At 43.5% G+C, this 20,482-nt stretch overlaps 13 non-coding genes across 13 annotated transcripts; all 13 read right to left on the reverse strand.

Annotated features, from left to right (window-relative positions):
• Positions 1-485: 485 nt before the first annotated feature.
• On the reverse strand, positions 486-581 carry trnai-uau (transfer RNA isoleucine (anticodon UAU)). The gene is made up of 2 exons: positions 544-581; positions 486-521 (listed from the first exon to the last, which is right to left on the reverse strand). It is a non-coding gene; the product is annotated as a tRNA-Ile (tRNA).
• Positions 582-2,013: 1,432 nt separating this feature from the next.
• On the reverse strand, positions 2,014-2,109 carry trnai-uau (transfer RNA isoleucine (anticodon UAU)). Its single transcript has 2 exons — positions 2,072-2,109; positions 2,014-2,049 (listed from the first exon to the last, which is right to left on the reverse strand). It is a non-coding gene; the product is annotated as a tRNA-Ile (tRNA).
• Positions 2,110-3,541: 1,432 nt separating this feature from the next.
• On the reverse strand, positions 3,542-3,637 carry trnai-uau (transfer RNA isoleucine (anticodon UAU)). Its single transcript has 2 exons — positions 3,600-3,637; positions 3,542-3,577 (listed from the first exon to the last, which is right to left on the reverse strand). It is a non-coding gene; the product is annotated as a tRNA-Ile (tRNA).
• A 1,431-nt stretch (positions 3,638-5,068) lies between these two features.
• Positions 5,069-5,164, reverse strand: trnai-uau (transfer RNA isoleucine (anticodon UAU)). Its single transcript has 2 exons — positions 5,127-5,164; positions 5,069-5,104 (listed from the first exon to the last, which is right to left on the reverse strand). It is a non-coding gene; the product is annotated as a tRNA-Ile (tRNA).
• Positions 5,165-6,596: 1,432 nt separating this feature from the next.
• trnai-uau (transfer RNA isoleucine (anticodon UAU)) lies at positions 6,597-6,692 on the reverse strand. The gene is made up of 2 exons: positions 6,655-6,692; positions 6,597-6,632 (listed from the first exon to the last, which is right to left on the reverse strand). It is a non-coding gene; the product is annotated as a tRNA-Ile (tRNA).
• A 1,568-nt stretch (positions 6,693-8,260) lies between these two features.
• trnai-uau (transfer RNA isoleucine (anticodon UAU)) lies at positions 8,261-8,356 on the reverse strand. Its single transcript has 2 exons — positions 8,319-8,356; positions 8,261-8,296 (listed from the first exon to the last, which is right to left on the reverse strand). It is a non-coding gene; the product is annotated as a tRNA-Ile (tRNA).
• A 1,432-nt stretch (positions 8,357-9,788) lies between these two features.
• trnai-uau (transfer RNA isoleucine (anticodon UAU)) lies at positions 9,789-9,884 on the reverse strand. Its single transcript has 2 exons — positions 9,847-9,884; positions 9,789-9,824 (listed from the first exon to the last, which is right to left on the reverse strand). It is a non-coding gene; the product is annotated as a tRNA-Ile (tRNA).
• A 1,432-nt stretch (positions 9,885-11,316) lies between these two features.
• On the reverse strand, positions 11,317-11,412 carry trnai-uau (transfer RNA isoleucine (anticodon UAU)). The gene is made up of 2 exons: positions 11,375-11,412; positions 11,317-11,352 (listed from the first exon to the last, which is right to left on the reverse strand). It is a non-coding gene; the product is annotated as a tRNA-Ile (tRNA).
• Positions 11,413-12,844: 1,432 nt separating this feature from the next.
• Positions 12,845-12,940, reverse strand: trnai-uau (transfer RNA isoleucine (anticodon UAU)). The gene is made up of 2 exons: positions 12,903-12,940; positions 12,845-12,880 (listed from the first exon to the last, which is right to left on the reverse strand). It is a non-coding gene; the product is annotated as a tRNA-Ile (tRNA).
• Positions 12,941-14,372: 1,432 nt separating this feature from the next.
• Positions 14,373-14,468, reverse strand: trnai-uau (transfer RNA isoleucine (anticodon UAU)). The gene is made up of 2 exons: positions 14,431-14,468; positions 14,373-14,408 (listed from the first exon to the last, which is right to left on the reverse strand). It is a non-coding gene; the product is annotated as a tRNA-Ile (tRNA).
• Positions 14,469-15,899: 1,431 nt separating this feature from the next.
• Positions 15,900-15,995, reverse strand: trnai-uau (transfer RNA isoleucine (anticodon UAU)). Its single transcript has 2 exons — positions 15,958-15,995; positions 15,900-15,935 (listed from the first exon to the last, which is right to left on the reverse strand). It is a non-coding gene; the product is annotated as a tRNA-Ile (tRNA).
• Positions 15,996-17,427: 1,432 nt separating this feature from the next.
• trnai-uau (transfer RNA isoleucine (anticodon UAU)) lies at positions 17,428-17,523 on the reverse strand. Its single transcript has 2 exons — positions 17,486-17,523; positions 17,428-17,463 (listed from the first exon to the last, which is right to left on the reverse strand). It is a non-coding gene; the product is annotated as a tRNA-Ile (tRNA).
• Positions 17,524-18,955: 1,432 nt separating this feature from the next.
• On the reverse strand, positions 18,956-19,051 carry trnai-uau (transfer RNA isoleucine (anticodon UAU)). The gene is made up of 2 exons: positions 19,014-19,051; positions 18,956-18,991 (listed from the first exon to the last, which is right to left on the reverse strand). It is a non-coding gene; the product is annotated as a tRNA-Ile (tRNA).
• Between the last annotated feature and the right edge of the window lie 1,431 nt (positions 19,052-20,482).

Here is a 20,482-nt window from a genome sequence, read left to right on the forward strand (position 1 = left end):
TTAAAGGTTTGATCACATTCAGATGATGCTAGGTCCATTTCGTACACTCTGATCTCCGCCCAAGAAACCCACAAACAAGGTTCCGTCTTATTTGCATTTTGATCCTCTTCTTCTCAGCAGATCTTTATTTTAATCAGACAAATGTTCCAAGCAAAGCCGAATATAACATTCACACGGTTCAATGAGATCAATCTAATTCCTTTTTGATGACTACATCGACCTGTGTGAGTTTGTAGCCAGTTGAATAAAGAAATACCAACTAAACAGGGCTTGCCGGCAATTTAAATCAAGCAGACCGCTGATTGGAAGCATTTTTGAGCTGAACAAGGTTACCGATTGACGTTCCTGCCCAGATATGTCTTGACGTTTCAAATATTCCCAGGATACGTTGTTTGACTGCCGAGACCTTTCTCAGGAAATGACATTTGCCAAACCAGAGAAACTGGAATTTTGCAAGAGACTCTTTGGTCACGAGTAGATAAAACTGCTCCAGGTGAGGCTCGAACTCACAACCTCGGCATTACGCACGCAGAAACACTGACATATAAGTACCGCGCGCTGACCGATTGCGCCACTGGAGCCGCGGCGTCGCAGGCCTCCCAATATCGCGAGTTATACCTCAGCGATTGAGAAATTGGCTGTGATGTAAGATTTTCCGGTTGTATTCACATCTGGTTCCTCACTTATTTGAGGAATTGGCTTCATTACACAGTGCTAAACTGGATTGATAATGAAAAATGCATTTTCAACATTTTCCTCGATTGTTCTCTGAGCCATTGAGGTCTTTAGTCAGTAGAAACCTTATAATCTCATTCTCGGTTAGCCTCAATTACTGATCTTATCTTCGGCACCAAGTTCCAGAAGTTGATCTTGCTCTGAGTTTTGGCATCACAGACAAATAGAAACACACCCTTCGGTCCAATCGGTCCATGCCGAGCAGATATCCTAATCTAACCTCGTCTGTATGCCAGCATTTGTCCTATATCCCTCTCAAGCCTTCCGATATGAATGCGTTCAGAAAAGATTTACATGGATGTTGCCAGGTTTAAAGGACTTGAGCTAAAGGCCGCGGGTGAACAGTCTTGGGCTGTTTTCCCTGGATCATCGGAGGCTGAGTGGTGACCTTCAAACAACGTGTCTACGTGTACCTCAAATTTCAAAGAATTATGTGCCTGCAACCCTCGGTTCCTCAGGAGGGAATTTAACAGTGAGAGAAAGCCACTTGCGGTGGTTGGGGAACAATTTCGAATTTCTTTGACTTCACGTGTGAAGAAGATTATTGAACACTTAAGATTAAGAATGAAAAAAGCTGAGAGTTTTGAAAAGTTATAACCCCGGTGAGTCACCCCAGCGGCCACTTGCGGTGGTTGGGGAACAATTTCGAATTTCTTTGACTTCACGTGTGAAGAAGATTATTGAACACCTAAGATTGAGTATGAAAACATCTGAGAGTTTTGAAAAGTTCGATCCGCGTGAGTCTGAAGTGAACCACATCCCGGAGACGCAATTCCTACTTTACCCTGGTGCCTTAAAGGTTTGATCACATTCAGATGATGCTAGGTCCATTTCGTACACTCTGATCTCCGCCCAAGAAACCCACAAACAAGGTTCCGTCTTATTTGCATTTTGATCCTCTTCTTCTCAGCAGATCTTTATTTTAATCAGACAAATGTTCCAAGCAAAGCCGAATATAACATTCACACGGTTCAATGAGATCAATCTAATTCCTTTTTGATTACTACATCGACCTGTGTGAGTTTGTAGCCAGTTGAATAAAGAAATACCAACTAAACAGGGCTTGCCGGCAATTTAAATCAAGCAGACCGCTGATTGGAAGCATTTTTGAGCTGAACAAGGTTACCGATTGACGTTCCTGCCCAGATATGTCTTGACGTTTCAAATATTCCCAGGATACGTTGTTTGACTGCCGAGACCTTTCTCAGGAAATGACATTTGCCAAACCAGAGAAACTGGAATTTTGCAAGAGACTCTTTGGTCACGAGTAGATAAAACTGCTCCAGGTGAGGCTCGAACTCACAACCTCGGCATTACGCACGCAGAAACACTGACATATAAGTACCGCGCGCTGACCGATTGCGCCACTGGAGCCGCGGCGTCGCGGGCCTCCCAATATCGCGAGTTATACCTCAGCGATTGAGAAATTGGCTGTGATGTAAGATTTTCCGGTTGTATTCACATCTGGTTCCTCACTTATTTGAGGAATTGGCTTCATTACACAGTGCTAAACTGGATTGATAATGAAAAATGCATTTTCAACATTTTCCTCGATTGTTCTCTGAGCCATTGAGGTCTTTAGTCAGTAGAAACCTTATAATCTCATTCTCGGTTAGCCTCAATTACTGATCTTATCTTCGGCACCAAGTTCCAGAAGTTGATCTTGCTCTGAGTTTTGGCATCACAGACAAATAGAAACACACCCTTCGGTCCAATCGGTCCATGCCGAGCAGATATCCTAATCTAACCTCGTCTGTATGCCAGCATTTGTCCTATATCCCTCTCAAGCCTTCCGATGTGAATGTGTTCAGAAAAGATTTACATGGATGTTGCCAGGTTTAAAGGACTTGAGCTAAAGGCCGCGGGTGAACAGTCTTGGGCTGTTTTCCCTGGATCATCGGAGGCTGAGTGGTGACCTTCAAACAACGTGTCTACGTGTACCTCAAATTTCAAAGAATTATGTGCCTGCAACCCTCGGTTCCTCAGGAGGGAATTTAACAGTGAGAGAAAGCCACTTGCGGTGGTTGGGGAACAATTTCGAATTTCTTTGACTTCACGTGTGAAGAAGATTATTGAACACTTAAGATTAAGAATGAAAAAAGCTGAGAGTTTTGAAAAGTTATAACCCCGGTGAGTCACCCCAGCCGCCACTTGCGGTGGTTGGGGAACAATTTCGAATTTCTTTGACTTCACGTGTGAAGAAGATTATTGAACACCTAAGATTGAGTATGAAAACATCTGAGAGTTTTGAAAAGTTCGATCCGCGTGAGTCTGAAGTGAACCACATCCCGGAGACGCAATTCCTACTTTACCCTGGTGCCTTAAAGGTTTGATCGCATTCAGATGATGCGAGGTCCATTTCGTACACTCTGATCTCAGCCCAAGAAACCCACAAACAAGGTTCCGTCTTATTTGCATTTTGATCCTCTTCTTCTCAGCAGATCTTTATTTTAATCAGACAAATGTTCCAAGCAAAGCCGAATATAACATTCACACGGTTCAATGAGATCAATCTAATTCCTTTTTGATTACTACATCGACCTGTGTGAGTTTGTAGCCAGTTGAATAAAGAAATACCAACTAAACAGGGCTTGCCGGCAATTTAAATCAAGCAGACCGCTGATTGGAAGCATTTTTGAGCTGAACAAGGTTACCGATTGACGTTCCTGCCCAGATATGTCTTGACGTTCCAAATATTCCCAGGATACGTTGTTTGACTGCCGAGACCTTTCTCAGTAAATGACATTTGCCAAACCAGAGAAACTGGAATTTTGCAAGAGACTCTTTGGTCACGAGTAGATAAAACTGCTCCAGGTGAGGCTCGAACTCACAACCTCGGCATTACGCACGCAGAAACACTGACATATAAGTACCGCGCGCTGACCGATTGCGCCACTGGAGCCGCGCCGTCGCGGGCCTCCCAATATCGCGAGTTATACCTCAGCGATTGAGAAATTGGCTGTGATGTAAGATTTTCCGGTTGTATTCACATCTGGTTCCTCACTTATTTGAGGAATTGGCTTCATTACACAGTGCTAAACTGGATTGATAATGAAAAATGCATTTTCAACATTTTCCTCGATTGTTCTCTGAGCCATTGAGGTCTTTAGTCAGTAGAAACCTTATAATCTCATTCTCGGTTAGCCTCAATTACTGATCTTATCTTCGGCACCAAGTTCCAGAAGTTGATCTTGCTCTGAGTTTTGGCATCACAGACAAATAGAAACACACCCTTCAGTCCAATCGGTCCATGCCGAGCAGATATCCTAATCTAACCTCGTCTGTATGCCAGCATTTGTCCTATATCCCTCTCAAGCCTTCCGATGTGAATGTGTTCAGAAAAGATTTACATGGATGTGGCCAGGTTTAAAGGACTTGAGCTAAAGGCCGCGGGTGAACAGTCTTGGGCTGTTTTCCCTGGATCATCGGAGGCTGAGTGGTGACCTTCAAACAACGTGTCTACGTGTACCTCAAATTTCAAAGAATTATGTGCCTGCAACCCTCGGTTCCTCAGGAGGGAATTTAACAGTGAGAGAAAGCCACTTGCGGTGGTTGGGGAACAATTTCGAATTTCTTTGACTTCACGTGTGAAGAAGATTATTGAACACTTAAGATTAAGAATGAAAAAAGCTGAGAGTTTCGAAAAGTTATAACCCCGGTGAGTCACCCCAGCGGCCACTTGCGGTGGTTGGGGAACAATTTCGAATTTCTTTGACTTCACGTGTGAAGAAGATTATTGAACACCTAAGATTGAGTATGAAAACATCTGAGAGTTTTGAAAAGTTCGATCCGCGTGAGTCTGAAGTGAACCACATCCCGGAGACGCAATTCCTACTTTACCCTGGTGCCTTAAAGGTTTGATCACATTCAGATGATGCTAGGTCCATTTCGTACACTCTGATCTCCGCCCAAGAAACCCACAAACAAGGTTCCGTCTTATTTGCATTTTGATCCTCTTCTTCTCAGCAGATCTTTATTTTAATCAGACAAATGTTCCAAGCAAAGCCGAATATAACATTCACACGGTTTAATGAGATCAATCTAATTCCTTTTTGATTACTACATCGACCTGTGTGAGTTTGTAGCCAGTTGAATAAAGAAATACCAACTAAACAGGGCTTGCCGGCAATTTAAATCAAGCAGACCGCTGATTGGAAGCATTTTGAGCTGAACAAGGTTACCGATTGACGTTCCTGCCCAGATATGTCTTGACGTTTCAAATATTCCCAGGATACGTTGTTTGACTGCCGAGACCTTTCTCAGGAAATGACATTTGCCAAACCAGAGAAACTGGAATTTTGCAAGAGACTCTTTGGTCACGAGTAGATAAAACTGCTCCAGGTGAGGCTCGAACTCACAACCTCGGCATTACGCACGCAGAAACACTGACATATAAGTACCGCGCGCTGACCGATTGCGCCACTGGAGCCGCGCCGTCGCGGGCCTCCCAATATCGCGAGTTATACCTCAGCGATTGAGAAATTGGCTGTGATGTAAGATTTTCCGGTTGTATTCACATCTGGTTCCTCACTTATTTGAGGAATTGGCTTCATTACACAGTGCTAAACTGGATTGATAATGAAAAATGCATTTTCAACATTTTCCTCGATTGTTCTCTGAGCCATTGAGGTCTTTAGTCAGTAGAAACCTTATAATCTCATTCTCGGTTAGCCTCAATTACTGATCTTATCTTCGGCACCAAGTTCCAGAAGTTGATCTTGCTCTGAGTTTTGGCATCACAGACAAATAGAAACACACCCTTCGGTCCAATCGGTCCATGCCGAGCAGATATCCTAATCTAACCTCGTCTGTATGCCAGCATTTGTCCTATATCCCTCTCAAGCCTTCCGATGTGAATGTGTTCAGAAAAGATTTACATGGATGTGGCCAGGTTTAAAGGACTTGAGCTAAAGGCCGCGGGTGAACAGTCTTGGGCTGTTTTCCCTGGATCATCGGAGGCTGAGTGGTGACCTTCAAACAACGTGTCTACGTGTACCTCAAATTTCAAAGAATTATGTGCCTGCAACCCTCGGTTCCTCAGGAGGGAATTTAACAGTGAGAGAAAGCCACTTGCGGTGGTTGGGGAACAATTTCGAATTTCTTTGACTTCACGTGTGAAGAAGATTATTGAACACTTAAGATTAAGAATGAAAAAAGCTGAGAGTTTTGAAAAGTTATAACCCCGGTGAGTCACCCCAGCGGCCACTTGCGGTGGTTGGGGAACAATTTCGAATTTCTTTGACTTCACGTGTGAAGAAGATTATTGAACACCTAAGATTGAGTATGAAAACATCTGAGAGTTTTGAAAAGTTCGATCCGCGTGAGTCTGAAGTGAACCACATCCCGGAGACGCAATTCCTACTTTACCCTGGTGCCTTAAAGGTTTGATCACATTCAGATGATGCTAGGTCCATTTCGTACACTCTGATCTCCGCCCAAGAAACCCACAAACAAGGTTCCGTCTTATTTGCATTTTGATCCTCTTCTTCTCAGCAGATCTTTATTTTAATCAGACAAATGTTCCAAGCAAAGCCGAATATAACATTCACACGGTTTAATGAGATCAATCTAATTCCTTTTTGATTACTACATCAACCTGTGTGAGTTTGTAGCCAGTTGAATAAAGAAATACCAACTAAACAGGGCTTGCCGGCAATTTAAATCAAGCAGACCGCTGATTGGAAGCATTTTTGAGCTGAACAAGGTTACCGATTGACGTTCCTGCCCAGATATGTCTTGACGTTTCAAATATTCCCAGGATACGTTGTTTGACTGCCGAGACCTTTCTCAGGAAATGACATTTGCCAAACCAGAGAAACTGGAATTTTGCAAGAGACTCTTTGGTCACGAGTAGATAAAACTGCTCCAGGTGAGGCTCGAACTCACAACCTCGGCATTACGCACGCAGAAACACTGACATATAAGTACCGCGCGCTGACCGATTGCGCCACTGGAGCCGCGCCGTCGCGGGCCTCCCAATATCGCGAGTTATACCTCAGCGATTGAGAAATTGGCTGTGATGTAAGATTTTCCGGTTGTATTCACATCTGGTTCCTCACTTATTTGAGGAATTGGCTTCATTACACAGTGCTAAACTGGATTGATAATGAAAAATGCATTTTCAACATTTTCCTCGATTGTTCTCTGAGCCATTGAGGTCTTTAGTCAGTAGAAACCTTATAATCTCATTCTCGGTTAGCCTCAATTACTGATCTTATCTTCGGCACCAAGTTCCAGAAGTTGATCTTGCTCTGAGTTTTGGCATCACAGACAAATAGAAACACACCCTTCGGTCCAATCGGTCCATGCCGAGCAGATATCCTAATCTAACCTCGTCTGTATGCCAGCATTTGTCCTATATCCCTCTCAAGCCTTCCGATGTGAATGTGTTCAGAAAAGATTTACATGGATGTGGCCAGGTTTAAAGGACTTGAGCTAAAGGCCGCGGGTGAACAGTCTTGGGCTGTTTTCCCTGGATCATCGGAGGCTGAGTGGTGACCTTCAAACAACGTGTCTACGTGTACCTCAAATTTCAAAGAATTATGTGCCTGCAACCCTCGGTTCCTCAGGAGGGAATTTAACAGTGAGAGAAAGCCACTTGCGGTGGTTGGGGAACAATTTCGAATTTCTTTGACTTCACGTGTGAAGAAGATTATTGAACACTTAAGATTAAGAATGAAAAAAGCTGAGAGTTTTGAAAAGTTATAACCCCGGTGAGTCACCCCAGCGGCCACTTGCGGTGGTTGGGGAACAATTTCGAATTTCTTTGACTTCACGTGTGAAGAAGATTATTGAACACTTAAGATTAAGAATGAAAAAAGCTGAGAGTTTTGAAAAGTTATAACCCCGGTGAGTCACCCCAGCGGCCACTTGCGGTGGTTGGGGAACAATTTCGAATTTCTTTGACTTCACGTGTGAAGAAGATTATTGAACACCTAAGATTGAGTATGAAAACATCTGAGAGTTTTGAAAAGTTCGATCCGCGTGAGTCTGAAGTGAACCACATCCCGGAGACGCAATTCCTACTTTACCCTGGTGCCTTAAAGGTTTGATCACATTCAGATGATGCTAGGTCCATTTCGTACACTCTGATCTCCGCCCAAGAAACCCACAAACAAGGTTCCGTCTTATTTGCATTTTGATCCTCTTCTTCTCAGCAGATCTTTATTTTAATCAGACAAATGTTCCAAGCAAAGACGAATATAACATTCACACGGTTCAATGAGATCAATCTAATTCCTTTTTGATTACTACATCGACCTGTGTGAGTTTGTAGCCAGTTGAATAAAGAAATACCAACTAAACAGGGCTTGCCGGCAATTTAAATCAAGCAGACCGCTGATTGGAAGCATTTTTGAGCTGAACAAGGTTACCGATTGACGTTCCTGCCCAGATATGTCTTGACGTTTCAAATATTCCCAGGATACGTTGTTTGACTGCCGAGACCTTTCTCAGGAAATGACATTTGCCAAACCAGAGAAACTGGAATTTTGCAAGAGACTCTTTGGTCACGAGTAGATAAAACTGCTCCAGGTGAGGCTCGAACTCACAACCTCGGCATTACGCACGCAGAAACACTGACATATAAGTACCGCGCGCTGACCGATTGCGCCACTGGAGCCGCGCCGTCGCGGGCCTCCCAATATCGCGAGTTATACCTCAGCGATTGAGAAATTGGCTGTGATGTAAGATTTTCCGGTTGTATTCACATCTGGTTCCTCACTTATTTGAGGAATTGGCTTCATTACACAGTGCTAAACTGGATTGATAATGAAAAATGCATTTTCAACATTTTCCTCGATTGTTCTCTGAGCCATTGAGGTCTTTAGTCAGTAGAAACCTTATAATCTCATTCTCGGTTAGCCTCAATTACTGATCTTATCTTCGGCACCAAGTTCCAGAAGTTGATCTTGCTCTGAGTTTTGGCATCACAGACAAATAGAAACACACCCTTCGGTCCAATCGGTCCATGCCGAGCAGATATCCTAATCTAACCTCGTCTGTATGCCAGCATTTGTCCTATATCCCTCTCAAGCCTTCCGATGTGAATGTGTTCAGAAAAGATTTACATGGATGTTGCCAGGTTTAAAGGACTTGAGCTAAAGGCCGCGGGTGAACAGTCTTGGGCTGTTTTCCCTGGATCATCGGAGGCTGAGTGGTGACCTTCAAACAACGTGTCTACGTGTACCTCAAATTTCAAAGAATTATGTGCCTGCAACCCTCGGTTCCTCAGGAGGGAATTTAACAGTGAGAGAAAGCCACTTGCGGTGGTTGGGGAACAATTTCGAATTTCTTTGACTTCACGTGTGAAGAAGATTATTGAACACTTAAGATTAAGAATGAAAAAAGCTGAGAGTTTTGAAAAGTTATAACCCCGGTGAGTCACCCCAGCGGCCACTTGCGGTGGTTGGGGAACAATTTCGAATTTCTTTGACTTCACGTGTGAAGAAGATTATTGAACACCTAAGATTGAGTATGAAAACATCTGAGAGTTTTGAAAAGTTCGATCCGCGTGAGTCTGAAGTGAACCACATCCCGGAGACGCAATTCCTACTTTACCCTGGTGCCTTAAAGGTTTGATCACATTCAGATGATGCTAGGTCCATTTCGTACACTCTGATCTCCGCCCAAGAAACCCACAAACAAGGTTCCGTCTTATTTGCATTTTGATCCTCTTCTTCTCAGCAGATCTTTATTTTAATCAGACAAATGTTCCAAGCAAAGCCGAATATAACATTCACACGGTTCAATGAGATCAATCTAATTCCTTTTTGATTACTACATCGACCTGTGTGAGTTTGTAGCCAGTTGAATAAAGAAATACCAACTAAACAGGGCTTGCCGGCAATTTAAATCAAGCAGACCGCTGATTGGAAGCATTTTTGAGCTGAACAAGGTTACCGATTGACGTTCCTGCCCAGATATGTCTTGACGTTTCAAATATTCCCAGGATACGTTGTTTGACTGCCGAGACCTTTCTCAGGAAATGACATTTGCCAAACCAGAGAAACTGGAATTTTGCAAGAGACTCTTTGGTCACGAGTAGATAAAACGGCTCCAGGTGAGGCTCGAACTCACAACCTCGGCATTACGCACGCAGAAACACTGACATATAAGTACCGCGCGCGGACCGATTGCGCCACGGGAGCCGCGCCGTCGCGGGCCTCCCAATATCGCGAGTTATACCTCAGCGATTGAGAAATTGGCTGTGATGTAAGATTTTCCGGTTGTATTCACATCTGGTTCCTCACTTATTTGAGGAATTGGCTTCATTACACAGTGCTAAACTGGATTGATAATGAAAAATGCATTTTCAACATTTTCCTCGATTGTTCTCTGAGCCATTGAGGTCTTTAGTCAGTAGAAACCTTATAATCTCATTCTCGGTTAGCCTCAATTACTGATCTTATCTTCGGCACCAAGTTCCAGAAGTTGATCTTGCTCTGAGTTTTGGCATCACAGACAAATAGAAACACACCCTTCAGTCCAATCGGTCCATGCCGAGCAGATATCCTAATCTAACCTCGTCTGTATGCCAGCATTTGTCCTATATCCCTCTCAAGCCTTCCGATGTGAATGTGTTCAGAAAAGATTTACATGGATGTGGCCAGGTTTAAAGGACTTGAGCTAAAGGCCGCGGGTGAACAGTCTTGGGCTGTTTTCCCTGGATCATCGGAGGCTGAGTGGTGACCTTCAAACAGCGTGTCTACGTGTACCTCAAATTTCAAAGAATTATGTGCCTGCAACCCTCGGTTCCTCAGGAGGGAATTTAACAGTGAGAGAAAGCCACTTGCGGTGGTTGGGGAACAATTTCGAATTTCTTTGACTTCACGTGTGAAGAAGATTATTGAACACTTAAGATTAAGAATGAAAAAAGCTGAGAGTTTTGAAAAGTTATAACCCCGGTGAGTCACCCCAGCGGCCACTTGCGGTGGTTGGGGAACAATTTCGAATTTCTTTGACTTCACGTGTGAAGAAGATTATTGAACACCTAAGATTGAGTATGAAAACATCTGAGAGTTTTGAAAAGTTCGATCCGCGTGAGTCTGAAGTGAACCACATCCCGGAGACGCAATTCCTACTTTACCCTGGTGCCTTAAAGGTTTGATCACATTCAGATGATGCTAGGTCCATTTCGTACACTCTGATCTCCGCCCAAGAAACCCACTAACAAGGTTCCGTCTTATTTGCATTTTGATCCTCTTCTTCTCAGCAGATCTTTATTTTAATCAGACAAATGTTCCAAGCAAAGCCGAATATAACATTCACACGGTTCAATGAGATCAATCTAATTCCTTTTTGATTACTACATCGACCTGTGTGAGTTTGTAGCCAGTTGAATAAAGAAATACCAACTAAACAGGGCTTGCCGGCAATTTAAATCAAGCAGACCGCTGATTGGAAGCATTTTTGAGCTGAACAAGGTTACCGATTGACGTTCCTGCCCAGATATGTCTTGACGTTTCAAATATTCCCAGGATACGTTGTTTGACTGCCGAGACCTTTCTCAGGAAATGACATTTGCCAAACCAGAGAAACTGGAATTTTGCAAGAGACTCTTTGGTCACGAGTAGATAAAACTGCTCCAGGTGAGGCTCGAACTCACAACCTCGGCATTACGCACGCAGAAACACTGACATATAAGTACCGCGCGCTGACCGATTGCGCCACTGGAGCCGCGCCGTCGCGGGCCTCCCAATATCGCGAGTTATACCTCAGCGATTGAGAAATTGGCTGTGATGTAAGATTTTCCGGTTGTATTCACATCTGGTTCCTCACTTATTTGAGGAATTGGCTTCATTACACAGTGCTAAACTGGATTGATAATGAAAAATGCATTTTCAACATTTTCCTCGATTGTTCTCTGAGCCATTGAGGTCTTTAGTCAGTAGAAACCTTATAATCTCATTCTCGGTTAGCCTCAATTACTGATCTTATCTTCGGCACCAAGTTCCAGAAGTTGATCTTGCTCTGAGTTTTGGCATCACAGACAAATAGAAACACACCCTTCGGTCCAATCGGTCCATGCCGAGCAGATATCCTAATCTAACCTCGTCTGTATGCCAGCATTTGTCCTATATCCCTCTCAAGCCTTCCGATGTGAATGTGTTCAGAAAAGATTTACATGGATGTTGCCAGGTTTAAAGGACTTGAGCTAAAGGCCGCGGGTGAACAGTCTTGGGCTGTTTTCCCTGGATCATCGGAGGCTGAGTGGTGACCTTCAAACAACGTGTCTACGTGTACCTCAAATTTCAAAGAATTATGTGCCTGCAACCCTCGGTTCCTCAGGAGGGAATTTAACAGTGAGAGAAAGCCACTTGCGGTGGTTGGGGAACAATTTCGAATTTCTTTGACTTCACGTGTGAAGAAGATTATTGAACACTTAAGATTAAGAATGAAAAAAGCTGAGAGTTTTGAAAAGTTATAACCCCGGTGAGTCACCCCAGCGGCCACTTGCGGTGGTTGGGGAACAATTTCGAATTTCTTTGACTTCACGTGTGAAGAAGATTATTGAACACCTAAGATTGAGTATGAAAACATCTGAGAGTTTTGAAAAGTTCGATCCGCGTGAGTCTGAAGTGAACCACATCCCGGAGACGCAATTCCTACTTTACCCTGGTGCCTTAAAGGTTTGATCACATTCAGATGATGCTAGGTCCATTTCGTACACTCTGATCTCCGCCCAAGAAACCCACTAACAAGGTTCCGTCTTATTTGCATTTTGATCCTCTTCTTCTCAGCAGATCTTTATTTTAATCAGACAAATGTTCCAAGCAAAGCCGAATATAACATTCACACGGTTCAATGAGATCAATCTAATTCCTTTTTGATTACTACATCGACCTGTGTGAGTTTGTAGCCAGTTGAATAAAGAAATACCAACTAAACAGGGCTTGCCGGCAATTTAAATCAAGCAGACCGCTGATTGGAAGCATTTTTGAGCTGAACAAGGTTACCGATTGACGTTCCTGCCCAGATATGTCTTGACGTTTCAAATATTCCCAGGATACGTTGTTTGACTGCCGAGACCTTTCTCAGGAAATGACATTTGCCAAACCAGAGAAACTGGAATTTTGCAAGAGACTCTTTGGTCACGAGTAGATAAAACTGCTCCAGGTGAGGCTCGAACTCACAACCTCGGCATTACGCACGCAGAAACACTGACATATAAGTACCGCGCGCTGACCGATTGCGCCACTGGAGCCGCGCCGTCGCGGGCCTCCCAATATCGCGAGTTATACCTCAGCGATTGAGAAATTGGCTGTGATGTAAGATTTTCCGGTTGTATTCACATCTGGTTCCTCACTTATTTGAGGAATTGGCTTCATTACACAGTGCTAAACTGGATTGATAATGAAAAATGCATTTTCAACATTTTCCTCGATTGTTCTCTGAGCCATTGAGGTCTTTAGTCAGTAGAAACCTTATAATCTCATTCTCGGTTAGCCTCAATTACTGATCTTATCTTCGGCACCAAGTTCCAGAAGTTGATCTTGCTCTGAGTTTTGGCATCACAGACAAATAGAAACACACCCTTCGGTCCAATCGGTCCATGCCGAGCAGATATCCTAATCTAACCTCGTCTGTATGCCAGCATTTGTCCTATATCCCTCTCAAGCCTTCCGATGTGAATGTGTTCAGAAAAGATTTACATGGATGTTGCCAGGTTTAAAGGACTTGAGCTAAAGGCCGCGGGTGAACAGTCTTGGGCTGTTTTCCCTGGATCATCGGAGGCTGAGTGGTGACCTTCAAACAACGTGTCTACGTGTACCTCAAATTTCAAAGAATTATGTGCCTGCAACCCTCGGTTCCTCAGGAGGGAATTTAACAGTGAGAGAAAGCCACTTGCGGTGGTTGGGGAACAATTTCGAATTTCTTTGACTTCACGTGTGAAGAAGATTATTGAACACTTAAGATTAAGAATGAAAAAAGCTGAGAGTTTTGAAAAGTTATAACCCCGGTGAGTCACCCCAGCGGCCACTTGCGGTGGTTGGGGAACAATTTCGAATTTCTTTGACTTCACGTGTGAAGAAGATTATTGAACACCTAAGATTGAGTATGAAAACATCTGAGAGTTTTGAAAAGTTCGATCCGCGTGAGTCTGAAGTGAACCACATCCCGGAGACGCAATTCCTACTTTACCCTGGTGCCTTAAAGGTTTGATCACATTCAGATGATGCTAGGTCCATTTCGTACACTCTGATCTCCGCCCAAGAAACCCACTAACAAGGTTCCGTCTTATTTGCATTTTGATCCTCTTCTTCTCAGCAGATCTTTATTTTAATCAGACAAATGTTCCAAGCAAAGCCGAATATAACATTCACACGGTTCAATGAGATCAATCTAATTCCTTTTTGATTACTACATCGACCTGTGTGAGTTTGTAGCCAGTTGAATAAAGAAATACCAACTAAACAGGGCTTGCCGGCAATTTAAATCAAGCAGACCGCTGATTGGAAGCATTTTTGAGCTGAACAAGGTTACCGATTGACGTTCCTGCCCAGATATGTCTTGACGTTTCAAATATTCCCAGGATACGTTGTTTGACTGCCGAGACCTTTCTCAGTAAATGACATTTGCCAAACCAGAGAAACTGGAATTTTGCAAGAGACTCTTTGGTCACGAGTAGATAAAACTGCTCCAGGTGAGGCTCGAACTCACAACCTCGGCATTACGCACGCAGAAACACTGACATATAAGTACCGCGCGCTGACCGATTGCGCCACTGGAGCCGCGCCGAGGCGAGCCTCCCAATATCGCGAGTTATACCTCAGCGATTGAGAAATTGGCTGTGATGTAAGATTTTCCGGTTGTATTCACATCTGGTTCCTCACTTATTTGAGGAATTGGCTTCATTACACAGTGCTAAACTGGATTGATAATGAAAAATGCATTTTCAACATTTTCCTCGATTGTTCTCTGAGCCATTGAGGTCTTTAGTCAGTAGAAACCTTATAATCTCATTCTCGGTTAGCCTCAATTACTGATCTTATCTTCGGCACCAAGTTCCAGAAGTTGATCTTGCTCTGAGTTTTGGCATCACAGACAAATAGAAACACACCCTTCGGTCCAATCGGTCCATGCCGAGCAGATATCCTAATCTAACCTCGTCTGTATGCCAGCATTTGTCCTATATCCCTCTCAAGCCTTCCGATGTGAATGTGTTCAGAAAAGATTTACATGGATGTGGCCAGGTTTAAAGGACTTGAGCTAAAGGCCGCGGGTGAACAGTCTTGGGCTGTTTTCCCTGGATCATCGGAGGCTGAGTGGTGACCTTCAAACAGCGTGTCTACGTGTACCTCAAATTTCAAAGAATTATGTGCCTGCAACCCTCGGTTCCTCAGGAGGGAATTTAACAGTGAGAGAAAGCCACTTGCGGTGGTTGGGGAACAATTTCGAATTTCTTTGACTTCACGTGTGAAGAAGATTATTGAACACTTAAGATTAAGAATGAAAAAAGCTGAGAGTTTTGAAAAGTTATACCCCGGTGAGTCACCCCAGCGGCCACTTGCGGTGGTTGGGGAACAATTTCGAATTTCTTTGACTTCACGTGTGAAGAAGATTATTGAACACCTAAGATTGAGTATGAAAACATCTGAGAGTTTTGAAAAGTTCGATCCGCGTGAGTCTGAAGTGAACCACATCCCGGAGACGCAATTCCTACTTTACCCTGGTGCCTTAAAGGTTTGATCACATTCAGATGATGCGAGGTCCATTTCGTACACTCTGATCTCAGCCCAAGAAACCCACAAACAAGGTTCCGTCTTATTTGCATTTTGATCCTCTTCTTCTCAGCAGATCTTTATTTTAATCAGACAAATGTTCCAAGCAAAGCCGAATATAACATTCACACGGTTCAATGAGATGAATCTAATTCCTTTTTGATTACTACATCGACCTGTGTGAGTTTGTAGCCAGTTGAATAAAGAAATACCAACTAAACAGGGCTTGCCGGCAATTTAAATCAAGCAGACCGCTGATTGGAAGCATTTTTGAGCTGAACAAGGTTACCGATTGACGTTCCTGCCCAGATATGTCTTGACGTTTCAAATATTCCCAGGATACGTTGTTTGACTGCCGAGACCTTTCTCAGGAAATGACATTTGCCAAACCAGAGAAACTGGAATTTTGCAAGAGACTCTTTGGTCACGAGTAGATAAAACTGCTCCAGGTGAGGCTCGTACTCACAACCTCGGCATTACGCACGCAGTAACACTGACATATAAGTACCGCGCGCTGACCGATTGCGCCACTGGAGCCGCGCCGTCGCGGGCCTCCCAATATCGCGAGTTATACCTCAGCGATTGAGAAATTGGCTGTGATGTAAGATTTTCCGGTTGTATTCACATCTGGTTCCTCACTTATTTGAGGAATTGGCTTCATTACACAGTGCTAAACTGGATTGATAATGAAAAATGCATTTTCAACATTTTCCTCGATTGTTCTCTGAGCCATTGAGGTCTTTAGTCAGTAGAAACCTTATAATCTCATTCTCGGTTAGCCTCAATTACTGATCTTATCTTCGGCACCAAGTTCCAGAAGTTGATCTTGCTCTGAGTTTTGGCATCACAGACAAATAGAAACACACCCTTCGGTCCAATCGGTCCATGCCGAGCAGATATCCTAATCTAACCTCGTCTGTATGCCAGCATTTGTCCTATATCCCTCTCAAGCCTTCCGATGTGAATGTGTTCAGAAAAGATTTACATGGATGTTGCCAGGTTTAAAGGACTTGAGCTAAAGGCCGCGGGTGAACAGTCTTGGGCTGTTTTCCCTGGATCATCGGAGGCTGAGTGGTGACCTTCAAACAACGTGTCTACGTGTACCTCAAATTTCAAAGAATTATGTGCCTGCAACCCTCGGTTCCTCAGGAGGGAATTTAACAGTGAGAGAAAGCCACTTGCGGTGGTTGGGGAACAATTTCGAATTTCTTTGACTTCACGTGTGAAGAAGATTATTGAACACTTAAGATTAAGAATGAAAAAAGCTGAGAGTTTTGAAAAGTTATAACCCCGGTGAGTCACCCCAGCGGCCACTTGCGGTGGTTGGGGAACAATTTCGAATTTCTTTGACTTCACGTGTGAAGAAGATTATTGAACACCTAAGATTGAGTATGAAAACATCTGAGAGTTTTGAAAAGTTCGATCCACGTGAGTCTGAAGTGAACCACATCCCGGAGACGCAATTCCTACTTTACCCTGGTGCCTTAAAGGTTTGATCACATTCAGATGATGCTAGGTCCATTTCGTACACTCTGATCTCCGCCCAAGAAACCCACAAATAAGGTTCCGTCTTATTTGCATTTTGATCCTCTTCTTCTCAGCAGATCTTTATTTTAATCAGACAAATGTTCCAAGCAAAGCCGAATATAACATTCACACGGTTCAATGAGATCAATCTAATTCCTTTTTGATTACTACATCGACCTGTGTGAGTTTGTAGCCAGTTGAATACAGAAATACCAACTAAACAGGGCTTGCCGGCAATTTAAATCAAGCAGACCGCTGATTGGAAGCATTTTTGAGCTGAACAAGGTTACCGATTGACGTTCCTGCCCAGATATGTCTTGACGTTTCAAATATTCCCAGGATACGTTGTTTGACTGCCGAGACCTTTCTCAGGAAATGACATTTGCCAAACCAGAGAAACTGGAATTTTGCAAGAGACTCTTTGGTCACGAGTAGATAAAACTGCTCCAGGTGAGGCTCGAACTCACAACCTCGGCATTACGCACGCAGAAACACTGACATATAAGTACCGCGCGCTGACCGATTGCGCCACTGGAGCCGCGCCGTCGCGGGCCTCCCAATATCGCGAGTTATACCTCAGCGATTGAGAAATTGGCTGTGATGTAAGATTTTCCGGTTGTATTCACATCTGGTTCCTCACTTATTTGAGGAATTGGCTTCATTACACAGTGCTAAACTGGATTGATAATGAAAAATGCATTTTCAACATTTTCCTCGATTGTTCTCTGAGCCATTGAGGTCTTTAGTCAGTAGAAACCTTATAATCTCATTCTCGGTTAGCCTCAATTACTGATCTTATCTTCGGCACCAAGTTCCAGAAGTTGATCTTGCTCTGAGTTTTGGCATCACAGACAAATAGAAACACACCCTTCGGTCCAATCGGTCCATGCCGAGCAGATATCCTAATCTAACCTCGTCTGTATGCCAGCATTTGTCCTATATCCCTCTCAAGCCTTCCGATGTGAATGTGTTCAGAAAAGATTTACATGGATGTTGCCAGGTTTAAAGGACTTGAGCTAAAGGCCGCGGGTGAACAGTCTTGGGCTGTTTTCCCTGGATCATCGGAGGCTGAGTGGTGACCTTCAAACAACGTGTCTACGTGTACCTCAAATTTCAAAGAATTATGTGCCTGCAACCCTCGGTTCCTCAGGAGGGAATTTAACAGTGAGAGAAAGCCACTTGCGGTGGTTGGGGAACAATTTCGAATTTCTTTGACTTCACGTGTGAAGAAGATTATTGAACACTTAAGATTAAGAATGAAAAAAGCTGAGAGTTTTGAAAAGTTATAACCCCGGTGAGTCACCCCAGCGGCCACTTGCGGTGGTTGGGGAACAATTTCGAATTTCTTTGACTTCACGTGTGAAGAAGATTATTGAACACCTAAGATTGAGTATGAAAACATCTGAGAGTTTTGAAAAGTTCGATCCGCGTGAGTCTGAAGTGAACCACATCCCGGAGACGCAATTCCTACTTTACCCTGGTGCCTTAAAGGTTTGATCACATTCAGATGATGCTAGGTCCATTTCGTACACTCTGATCTCCGCCCAAGAAACCCACTAACAAGGTTCCGTCTTATTTGCATTTTGATCCTCTTCTTCTCAGCAGATCTTTATTTTAATCAGACAAATGTTCCAAGCAAAGCCGAATATAACATTCACACGGTTCAATGAGATCAATCTAATTCCTTTTTGATTACTACATCGACCTGTGTGAGTTTGTAGCCAGTTGAATAAAGAAATACCAACTAAACAGGGCTTGCCGGCAATTTAAATCAAGCAGACCGCTGATTGGAAGCATTTTTGAGCTGAACAAGGTTACCGATTGACGTTCCTGCCCAGATATGTCTTGACGTTTCAAATATTCCCAGGATACGTTGTTTGACTGCCGAGACCTTTCTCAGGAAATGACATTTGCCAAACCAGAGAAACTGGAATTTTGCAAGAGACTCTTTGGTCACGAGTAGATAAAACTGCTCCAGGTGAGGCTCGAACTCACAACCTCGGCATTACGCACGCAGAAACACTGACATATAAGTACCGCGCGCTGACCGATTGCGCCACTGGAGCCGCGCCGTCGCGGGCCTCCCAATATCGCGAGTTATACCTCAGCGATTGAGAAATTGGCTGTGATGTAAGATTTTCCGGTTGTATTCACATCTGGTTCCTCACTTATTTGAGGAATTGGCTTCATTACACAGTGCTAAACTGGATTGATAATGAAAAATGCATTTTCAACATTTTCCTCGATTGTTCTCTGAGCCATTGAGGTCTTTAGTCAGTAGAAACCTTATAATCTCATTCTCGGTTAGCCTCAATTACTGATCTTATCTTCGGCACCAAGTTCCAGAAGTTGATCTTGCTCTGAGTTTTGGCATCACAGACAAATAGAAACACACCCTTCGGTCCAATCGGTCCATGCCGAGCAGATATCCTAATCTAACCTCGTCTGTATGCCAGCATTTGTCCTATATCCCTCTCAAGCCTTCCGATGTGAATGTGTTCAGAAAAGATTTACATGGATGTTGCCAGGTTTAAAGGACTTGAGCTAAAGGCCGCGGGTGAACAGTCTTGGGCTGTTTTCCCTGGATCATCGGAGGCTGAGTGGTGACCTTCAAACAACGTGTCTACGTGTACCTCAAATTTCAAAGAATTATGTGCCTGCAACCCTCGGTTCCTCAGGAGGGAATTTAACAGTGAGAGAAAGCCACTTGCGGTGGTTGGGGAACAATTTCGAATTTCTTTGACTTCACGTGTGAAGAAGATTATTGAACACTTAAGATTAAGAATGAAAAAAGCTGAGAGTTTTGAAAAGTTATAACCCCGGTGAGTCACCCCAGCGGCCACTTGCGGTGGTTGGGGAACAATTTCGAATTTCTTTGACTTCACGTGTGAAGAAGATTATTGAACACCTAAGATTGAGTATGAAAACATCTGAGAGTTTTGAAAAGTTCGATCCGCGTGAGTCTGAAGTGAACCACATCCCGGAGACGCAATTCCTACTTTACCCTGGTGCCTTAAAGGTTTGATCACATTCAGATGATGCTAGGTCCATTTCGTACACTCTGATCTCCGCCCAAGAAACCCACTAACAAGGTTCCGTCTTATTTGCATTTTGATCCTCTTCTTCTCAGCAGATCTTTATTTTAATCAGACAAATGTTCCAAGCAAAGCCGAATATAACATTCACACGGTTCAATGAGATCAATCTAATTCCTTTTTGATTACTACATCGACCTGTGTGAGTTTGTAGCCAGTTGAATAAAGAAATACCAACTAAACAGGGCTTGCCGGCAATTTAAATCAAGCAGACCGCTGATTGGAAGCATTTTTGAGCTGAACAAGGTTACCGATTGACGTTCCTGCCCAGATATGTCTTGACGTTTCAAATATTCCCAGGATACGTTGTTTGACTGCCGAGACCTTTCTCAGGAAATGACATTTGCCAAACCAGAGAAACTGGAATTTTGCAAGAGACTCTTTGGTCACGAGTAGATAAAA

This window comes from Chiloscyllium punctatum, chromosome 49, assembly GCF_047496795.1.
Source record: "Chiloscyllium punctatum isolate Juve2018m chromosome 49, sChiPun1.3, whole genome shotgun sequence".
Lineage (NCBI taxonomy): Eukaryota > Metazoa > Chordata > Chondrichthyes > Orectolobiformes > Hemiscylliidae > Chiloscyllium > Chiloscyllium punctatum.